The sequence below is a fragment of the Alosa alosa genome, chromosome 13 (genome assembly GCF_017589495.1).
Source record: "Alosa alosa isolate M-15738 ecotype Scorff River chromosome 13, AALO_Geno_1.1, whole genome shotgun sequence".
Taxonomy (NCBI): Eukaryota; Metazoa; Chordata; class Actinopteri; order Clupeiformes; family Clupeidae; genus Alosa; species Alosa alosa.
The window spans coordinates 17,890,874-17,901,586 of record NC_063201.1 but is presented as its reverse complement, the minus strand read 5'-3'; positions in this window follow the sequence as shown (position 1 = coordinate 17,901,586).

Sequence of the window (10,713 nt, the reverse complement as noted above, 5' to 3'; positions counted from 1 at the left end):
TTACAAGTTTGTCGCACTGTCACCCGACGCACGCACACACACACACACACACACACACACACACACACACACACACACACACACACACACACACACGTGTGTCCCGCCAACACCAGCACAGACACCTCGGAGTAGGCGACGTAGTCTGATGTCAGTCGTCTTGCCACTGTGCTGTTATCGCAGCGTATGCAAATCCACTGGGAGAGGGTGCGGAGACAAGAGCAGGCACATCGACACCACTCCTGATGGCGTAGAAAAAGAACAAGAAATTATAACAATTTAGAGATGTCTAATTTTAACCTGAACTGTTTGAGAAAGGAAACACATAAAATGTGCACAGACAGACACACACACACACACACACACACACACACACACACACACACACACAGAGACACACACACACACACACACACACAGAGACACACACACAACAATATATTTTGGCTGAAGCTCTATTTTTCCTATATTGCTTTTCATTCCACTCATCTGTTTTTCTCTCTGTTTTGCTTTTGTTTATTTATTTGTTTGTTTGTTTGTTTGGGGCAGCGGCATCCATAAGAGACCCATTTGCCCTGACATATGGAGCAGGAGCAAGTTGTTTGCCTCCAAGCCCACCCGCCTCCTCTCTATGTTCCCCTCCCTCTCTGTCTCTCTCTGCCCCCCCTTTCTTTCTCTCTGCCCCTCTCCCTCTCTTTCTCTGTTCCCCTGCCTGCCCCCCCCCCTCTGCTCCTTCTCTCTACCCCCTCTCTCTCTCCATCTCTCTCTCTCTCTCTCCCTCTCTGTACTCTTGCATTCCTCCAGTCCTCTGTCCCCAGACTGCCAAAGGCAGCAGGGGAGGATGGTAAGTCATGGCAGTCGACAGCGAGGGGGTGTGTGGGTGTGTTGCGGGGGGCGGTGGAGTAACGGTGTATAAAAAAAGAAGGGGGTGCATATTCACCCCTGAGACACGCCGTCCCATGGCTGTAAGAGTAATCAATCTCACCGCTGAGGCTCACCAATCCGCTCTCACCGCCACCTTCACCGTCACGGCAACCTGGCCTCCCGGGGCAGGGGTAATGGGGATGCAAGAGGAATAAAGAAAGAGGTGTTATGCTTTTATGTATTTTTCCATCAAGAGCCCTCCGTCCTTCATTAACAGCATATACACACAGGATTTCTGCTTTAACCAGAAAGGGGCCCCTGCTTTATACTCAGTGTCTACACTCGTACCAATGTAATACTCGTGCGCATACGCAAATACGCATGCGTTTACATACAGTACACACAAACCTATGCACAGGGACAAGAGAACACACACACACACACACACACACACACACACACACACACACACATTTACTCAACTTCATTTCAAACACTGCTTATCAGCACTGTGTGAGTCTTATCACAGCACGTTGCTTTTGAAGACAGGAATCCATAGATTAACCTCAGATCTGCACTCATAAATGCCAACAGGATATTCTACTGAAAAACAAAGCCGTGTATTTCCACAACTCTGAAAATGAGAACAAAACCTGAAAACTCAAAGAAAAGCACAAATACATCCCCAAGGGCCCCTTTTTACAGATAAATGAAATAATTAGACATTACTCCCCTGTGGCTGCACTTTTTATATTTTATTTCCCAGGAAATAATTAGTTTTCTGTATGTGTGAGTGTGTGTGTGAGTGTGTGTGTGTGTGTGCGCGTGTGTGTGTGAACACGTGTGTCTTTAATTTTTAATCAGGGTGAAACAGCACCCTTTGGGCTACAAGGTGTTTCTGTAAGCCCACCCCTTTGGTGAACTGAGTCAAGAGTTGTAATGTCACTGTTTGGCCACTAGGAGCAGCATTGCTAGGACAGTGGAACGCCACTGGTTCATTAGAACAAGTGTGCACAGGGCCTTGCGCCGGGGCTTAATTGGGCAGAGAGAGGAGGGAGTCCCATCTGGGTTGAGCAGAGACCTTAATTATAAACCAACCTTCCCCACTATCGATGCACAGCAAAAAACAGCGTCTGTAGGGACGAGATGAGAATAATCTGGAGAGGTCTCATGGGTGAGTGCCTACTGTAAACACCTCAGATTTGACTGAAAAATGTGGATCACAAGGACCAGTGGGATGAAACGGACCGGACTCAATCAATATTGATGGACAAAGAAAATTTGAGATGGACGGATGTGCATTTCCTGTTTGCCGATGATGTTCAAGGAGAGAAGGCACTAGAATCGGTTGAATGAGTCTGCTGGTGTTTTAAGAGGAGGCAAATCCATGCACACACACACATACACTCATGCATGCATGCATGCAAACATATGCAAACACATGTTCACATACACAAACATGTACACACACTCGTGGCTGAAACTTCTTCTCAGAGGAAATTGCATTAGCCTTTAACCCAAGAGGGACTCAGGTTGACTAGTGAGTGAATGAGAGTGTTGATGCTGATGTTTCCAGGGCTATGTCTCACGCAGCCCCCGCCCCACCCCCCAGTGTAACGTCTGGGGCATCTCCACTGCTGCAGGCCCCTCTGGCTCCCAGCTCCGAGGCCTCGCAGCGCCTGGATTAATTGAGTTTGTAATTGAACAGTTTCTTCATTAGTTCCACTCACCCACTCGTGAGCCTCGTCCGCGGGATTAACAGTAGATGTGTTTCCCATGATACCGCGGCTCAGAGCGCTGCTCACGGCCTCCTCCCCTCTTGATGGCCTCCACGACCTCGTGTCCTGCGACGGTTTACATGGAGATGCTCCTGTAGCAGATTACCTCGACATGTCAGCACCAGCAGTGGACAGGGTGACTAAGGTCCTGGAAAAAGAAGAGTTATTTTTGCAGCTGATAGCCTGGGTTTTATAATGGAGGCTCCATCCAATGTCTTAGGTGTTCCTGTTTTTGCTGAGAGCCTGTTTTTTTGCATTTTGTATACTTGAATTGAAATTAAGATATAATTCTAAGTCAAGTTTTATAACCCATACACACATATTTCCCACTCCAAATTGTTGGCTTAGCAAAAGAGATGAATGCCCAACAGTTTGCCTTCCACATTTCAATTCCATTCAAAGATATTGTTTCAAGAGTACTGTAGTACACTGTCTTTGAATGGGATTGCAATTGGTGTAAAACTATTAGTATACTTTTACAATGAAGGTTGCAAAATGAAGGACTCACACACACTTTACAGTTTTTTTTATCTGCACTTGAATATGGAAATGACATTGAACAGTGAGTACCAAGCAGGTTCCAAAAAGTTAAAAAATGGCGGCAGTTCAATTTTAGGTTAGAAGCAGGGAAGAAAAAAATGAGCACAAATAAACAACAAGCAAACTAGAAAGGCAAGCGTTGGCATGGCGATGTGCTTGAGGTCAGCCAGAGCGGAGAGACAGATAAAGTGAAATTAACGCTGAGGTCCCTGACCCCCTTCATGCAGTTCAGAGTAGCGTGCGGGGAAGTAGCAAATCCTCACTAGCAAATCAAAAGCCAAGTCTGACCTTCCCATCGTCGAGCAGCTTTAAAGTGAGTTGACAAAGAAGAAAAAACACCTAACAAGCGGAGTGGAAAATGGTAATTTGACTTGCGAGCAGACGTGTCTAACCCTTTTGAAGGTGCAGGTTTTTTTTTTTTTATTATATCTTTGGCAATTTGCATCTCTCGTTCAGAACCAATTATTACGACGCACGCTGCAAAGAGGCAACAGCCTCTGAGACGTAAATTGTCAAATTAAGAGAAAAGAAGGAAGAAAAAGTGGGGGATAAAGAAAGAGGGAGAGAGAGAGAGAGAGAGAGAGAGAGAGAGAGAGAGAGAGAGAGAGAGAGAGAGAGAGAGAGGGAGAGAGAGAGGGAGAGAGAGAGAGAGAGAGACCTCCACTTTCGGCACGACAGGGCCGGTGTTTAGGCTGGGGCTCGGGAACAGATGCCATGACTCTTTAATGGCGTCTTTGTGAAATCATTCTATTTAAGTGCTATTGGATTGCCAAAAAAAACACCCCTACTGGTCTAGGTTAAGCACAGACAGGCTTTGCTGCAAACCTGAAGGTGGCAAGTGGACATGTTTGCAATGTCTGTCATATTGTGTGTGTATGTGCATGTTTGTGTGTGTGTCTCTCTCTCTTGTTCTCTGTGAATGTGTGTGTGTGTGTGTGTGTGTGTGTGTGTGTGTGTGTGTGTGTATTTACATGTGCATAACAGACAGTGAACTTACTTGTCTATCTGCTTGTCTCACTTCTGTGTGTGCGTGCGTGTGTGCGTGCGTGTGTGCGTGTGTGTGTGTGAGTGAGTGATTTTGCATTTGAACATAAGTGTGGTATATGAGTAAAACATCAGTAAAACATCACTCGTACTCAAACATTACCATACTAACCTATCACCATACCTTGCTAACCTATCACTAATCAAACATTACCATACTAACCTATCCCCATACCTTGCATTTCTGCATTTATGTATGTTTTCCTATCGCTGCTTGTCTTGTTTCTCTCCACAGAGCACAAAATGTAAGGAGAAACACTTCTACCACACACACACACTGCACTCCAAGAAATCACAACAGGCATAAAAGCAAGCGTAAGTAAGTTTAGGTATGCTATACACCTGAGTGATACATAAACGGTGTGGAAGCTGCACAGGCAGTCTCTGGCTAGCGATGAGCTGCAGCCTGTTTAGATGGGGGTGACCTGTGAGCTGAAGACTGGGCGAGGGCTTGGGTGCTGATCGAAGTTGGGATTTAAATATGCCACCCGACATGGCAGACACCTCGCACCTGCTCCAAGAGCAGTCAACACGCCCTCTGCTTCTCCACAACGCGGATGAGCCGTTTTCCTCATGTGCCACGCACAAACTCACACACACTCTCAGACATACGCACACACACACACACACACACACACACACTTACAGCCCCACGCGAAACGGTAAGCGATTGTGCCAAAGTGGAACAAACAACGCCCGAAAGCATCAAAAAATGATCTTTTATGAATATTCAACATGAAGGGGGAGAAAGAGAGAAAAAGAATCCTCATTTGCACCTTCCTTCTTTCTCTCCGTAGCATTTTTTTTTCCTTTTTACTTCTATGCTATAATTACTGAGGAGGTAGAGAGGGTGTGAAAATGTTTTTATTGTGACTAAATAAATAAATAAATAAATAAAAGATGGAAGACACATAAGAGGTACAAAAAGAAAAAAAGCCGTGACTCTGTCTCTTCTTTAACCCTTGAAAAAGGCATTAACAAACAATTGAATTACAAAGGCACATTAGGTTTCATTGAAATTAGCATTAAAAAAAAAAAAAAAAAAAAAAAACAGATAATCATTGTGCAATTAGAATCTCGAATTCAAGCAACTTCTGGGATGGATGACAAAGTAGGTTTATGTGACAGTGTCTGTTCTGACCAGATTTGGTAGACCCCCTTGGTAAAAGACTCGGACAGTTAAATGTCATTGAAATATGTGAACAGTCGCTTGCAGATATGCTAAAGAAAGACATTTTTTGCTTTCTCTCTCCTTCTTTTTCAATCACTCTTGCCCACTCTTTGTCCCTCTCTCTCTCTCTCTCTCTCTCTCTTTCTCTTTCTCCCCCTCCCTCCCTTTTCTCTGTCCCCTGGGAGGGTCAGCAGACTCCCATCTATAAGTCTGCACCACACAGAGATTTGTTCCTCTGACATCAATCGTTGATCCTGTAATTTTCCAGACCTCTCTGCACTTTCTGTCTCCCATGCGTGATGTGCTTTTAAAATGCATGTGTGCCATTTGCCTCCTGGTAGACAATTGGCTCTGAAAAATAGTCAGAGAAAAGGAGGGAGAAAGATGAGGGAGGCCAATCTAGGCACTAAAGGGATATACTCTCTCTCTCTCTCTCTTCCCCCTCTATGTGTCCCCCCCTCTCTCGCTTTCTCTCTCTCTGGAAAGGTACACAGATACCCCCAGGAATAGATTTACTGGCCTAGAATTGGTTGTCAGAATGTGATGCATTCAGAAGTTGTGTGGAGGTCCAGGCCAATTCATGCATTTGTGATCCAGCCCCCTGTGCTAGGGCACCGTGCCAGGAAAGACAAGAGAGAGAGAGAGAGAGAGAGAGAGAGAGAGAGAGAGAGAGAGAGAGAGAGAGAGAGAGAGAGAGAGAGAGAGAGTGAAGCATGGAGCATGGAGGGGGGAAAATCAGGGGTAGCTGCGGGCAGGTATGGGGGCAGGAAGGGCAAGAGGCGCAGGTCGGGAAGAAAGAGTGGGGTAATCGACTTAGCCATAGCCCAAAGACACAGAGACACTCGCGCAGTCCTCCGTCTCATCTCTCTCTCTCCCCCCAGCCCTCTCCTCCCGCTCTCCCCACGCCTAATGATCGGCATGATCAATAGCCTTCCAGGGGCTGCTCGGGAGATAGACTCCAGGCTGTTGTTTTTATTTGTGTGTTTATCTGTTTGCTGTTGGGAGAGGCACTATAGATAAGAGATAAGTGCTGCCGGTTAGTCAGTGGATTTTCGCAAACTCGCGATAGCTGATAGTGATATATGATTAATCTATGGATGCTGTCATATGTCCGTGTTTGCGTTGAGATGATGTATTGGCTTTGAGGAGACAGGTGATGAAATATTGATTGCTGGACCCCCCCTCATCAAACACTCTGTAAGTAGATGCTGCTATATGAGCCTAATTGTGTTATTTCATTTGCTTACTTTGTTTTTCTTCTCTCTCTCTCCTTCTCTCTCCTTTTCTCTGTCCTATGAGCTTTTAACATAATCAGGCCTGTATTACAGGAAAGGTATTTGATCTCAAAACAATACCACTAACTCCATGTGTGTGAGTGTGTGTGTGTGTGTGTGTGTGTGTGTGTGTGTGTGTGTGTGTGTGTGTGTGTGTGTGTGTGTGTGTGTGTGTGTCGCCCCTATTTTTGCTGACCACGGCTTTGTAAGTGCGTCTGATAAATATTTCGCTCAGCCGTTTAGGCAAATATCAGTGGTGGCGACGCGGTGGCTTTTGGAGGCCATTAGAATGCAGGCAGAGCCGTCGCCTCTCAGACAGTCTCTGTGAGGAAAGGTCACCCCCACACACACACACACACACAGACACACACCCTCGCCTCAGTAAATACAGGGACATATACAAATGCAGGCCAAGGTAGGGAGAGCTGGGGTGTGTGGGTGGGGTGCGGTGGTGTGTGGTTGGGGAAATGGCTCATCTTAAAGATGCAGTCAACAATTTGGTTTCAGTGTCGCAAAAGGTTGTTGATATTTGAGCTCAAAACAGCCAATCAAATGACACCCCTCCTTTCCGTGCTGCTAAAGCACTGTGTTGATTGGCTGGGATTGTTTACAGCTCAGTTGGAGATGTTTTTATTTTGGACACAAACACGGAACTCAGAGCTAGAGGACTTTGAGGAGCAATGGACAGAATCTAAGTGTCTGGGATGAGAATCAGGGACTACGCCTTTAAGAGCCCAGCTGAATCGCATCCAAGGTTAGGATTTTACATGCTGAACATTAAATTAACCAATGGCCCTCCATTGCTACACACGCACACACACACACACAAACACACACACACACACACACACACACACACACACACACACACACACACACACACACACACACACACACACACACACACACACACACACACATACACACACACACACTGAGTCACTGTGTTTGAATCCACTCAGTCTTAGTATTTACCTCATTTTAAATGGAAAAAACATACCTCCAGTAAAGGGGATTTGGTCGTTAACATCACATCACATTTTTACACACACACACACACACACACAAACACACACACACACACACACAAATAGAAAGAAGCAGAGTGACAATAATACACATTCACATTGTGCATTCTGATGTGCATGTGGTTCCTGGCGCCAAAGTGTGCTAATTTTGCTGAGCAATACAGCGGATGTCACAGTCTCTGAAAAAGACACATCATCTTCTTATACACACAAACATGCATTTCAAAATCAAAATCCCATTTTCTGTCAAGTTGAAGTGTGTGCGCATCACTGCGCATGAGAGTGACTGATGGTGGAAATTACCCCGCCAGCGTTTAAGAGATGGACTGTTTGTTGTTTGTGTGTGTGTGTGTGTGTGTGTGTGTGTGTGTGTGTGTGTGTGTGTGTTATTTATTTTTTTTTTTTACCGTGCCGAAGTGTTTGCTCAGCGCGGCGTGTTTGCCAACCAGGGCGCCCCATCATGTTGCATGAATTTTTATGGGGAGCCATTTAAAGCGCTGGCGCTCAGCCGGCGCCTCCATGTGAGCGTTATTGTGGCTGGCGTGCCACACACTTCTCGCGCGCTCTTCTCCCGTGGCTCCACGAGCAATGCTAAATTATGCATCGGAGTGCCCGGACGCCTAAGTGCCAAGTCACACACCACTCTCTGGGCAGCATGGGATCATGGCACGGTTGTCAGCGGGCCCTTTAACTGTACTTAATAAAACATTGCACGTTAAGTTCATAGTTAATGTGCAAATCTAGCTCACGAGCACAGTAACTGATATGCCACTTCAGCTTTATGAACCTACTGTGTATAATATGCAGACTTTCAAGCTAAATAAATCAGGGTTTATAATTGTTTACCTTTTCCATTATATATTGAAAAGAGTATGGTAAAAATCTAACAAAAAATGTGTTCAACCATTGTAACCAATATCCTTTTAACTGTCACCAATAAGTTTCCCTGTAAATATGCATACTGTATAAAATGCATACATATATTACTGACTTAATGAGGAAAATAATCAAATGTATTGCTAGGTTCCTCGTACCTCAATTGATACTGCCCTGTGCTAAAGCTACATATTCCAATTAGCATCAAGTTGCATCCTGGTTGCTTTTTTTTTTAAACCTACCAAATAAAAACGTCAACATCTTACATGTCTTAACTCTTGAAGTTAGCTGGAACATTATGCTAATTGTTCTGATTTATCCACCAAATTATTCATTTAGAAGTTGTTCTTTTGTTTTGTTATGTAGGCCTACAGTACAGTAATTATCTCAAAATGAAATGATTGTTAAGCAACAGTATTGTTGGTAATTGTTATTTTTGTGGAAATGAGAAGCATAAGAGGTAAATGATAATGATTATAGCTGTTTTCCTCATTATCTTCCTCATTATGTCATTATCAGCACTGTTCTGTAGTTTTTTGGAAACTTATCTCAAATGTTGGTTTGCTGCTCTGTGAGAACAAGAGTTTCAGGTGGCAGAGTTCTTGAACAAAGTAATGGTGTGACTCAGTGATCCTCCCATAAACACACACACACACACACACACACACACACACACACACACACACACACACACACACACACACATGCACACAAACACTTTCTATCTCCATCTCCAAAACAAAGGTCTCTCTCTCTCTCTCTCTCTCTCCTGGAGGTGTCTATCTCCTAGGGCCTGACAGGTATCTGCACTGTCAGAGCACATCAGGGCCTCCACCTAACCCTCTCTGGCAGGTTCGTACTCCCCCCTGACAGTGCACCTCGCTGGGGCATGCCTGCTACTCTAGGCCCCAGGCGTGGTGAGGCCTAGGTCCAGGCGAGAGAGGCTGAGGGGACCTGCAGGGGCTTTTAGGTCATTGGGTAGCCGGGCAGCTGGGAGAGACAGCATTGGCTGCAGCGTGACAGGTGAGGTAAATCCTTTAAAAATAACTCCTGAATCACTCCCACCAGTCAAACTCAGTAAATATCTGCTTTTGTCTTTGTGCTGTCTGTTGTCGTGGACGTGTATGAGTCTCTTTTGTGTCAAAAGTTCTTTCGGTTTTTATATCCATTCTTCTTTTGATTTGTTGAAACTTTGTCCCCTTTACCAATTCCCCTCAAACCAGCTTAATTTTTCCCTCACTCTCTTCTCTCTGTCTCTAGTTTTCCACTTGTGTTTTCCATCTTAATGCTTCACCTGCTTGTTGCCACCGTGTACTCCCTACGTCTGCCTGCCATGTTGCTCTCTGTCTCCCCTCCTTCTCTCGTATCTCCTCACATCCTCATTCTCTTCTCTCCCTTCTCTCCCTCTCCATCTCTCTTCTCTTCTCTCTCCCTCATTCCGTCTCCAGGGACAACACTGCATACCCTACATCTACTCCTATCGGATGGGGGTGTGTGTGTGTGTGTGTGGGGGTTCTTGAAGGCCGTTATGGAGTCTCTTGCTGTGCCGAGACTGGCGTTCACGGTGCCGTTCTCCATTGGGAATACCCACCCGGAACAATAGGCACGTTACCAGGGTAAATAAGACCCATTCTCACACTTGTGTGTGGAAGAAAGCAGCGTTTAACAGAGGCGACGTGCCGCTAAAGTGCTAACGTGGGCTGTCACTGTGTCTTGGCTAGCCCATCAAATGTTGGTGTTTTTCAACAATTATAATCAGTTTGTGTGACAGTGGTGTTTACTTGGAGATTGCATAAGATCAGAGGAAGGGAAAATAATTACAATGGTGTCAGGTGATATTTTGGTCATAAGCCTTGTGAAAAATAGCTAATTTATTCTGAACATTACCTCTTTTTTAATGTCAATACATTTCTCATTTAAATTTCAGTCCTCACTATATGCATGTCGTGAAATTCATGACATAATTATGCCACACTCCTCAGCTAGAATTTTGAAAAGAAGAGTTTTTAACTGAATCTTTTTACAAATGTCTTTTGTTTCTTTGTTGTCTTTTCATTTGTGCATTCTCCCATTTACTTGATAAAAGGAGTGGGAAATGCACACTGTCTTGTGCTCACAGTCAAATGTCTGTGATAATA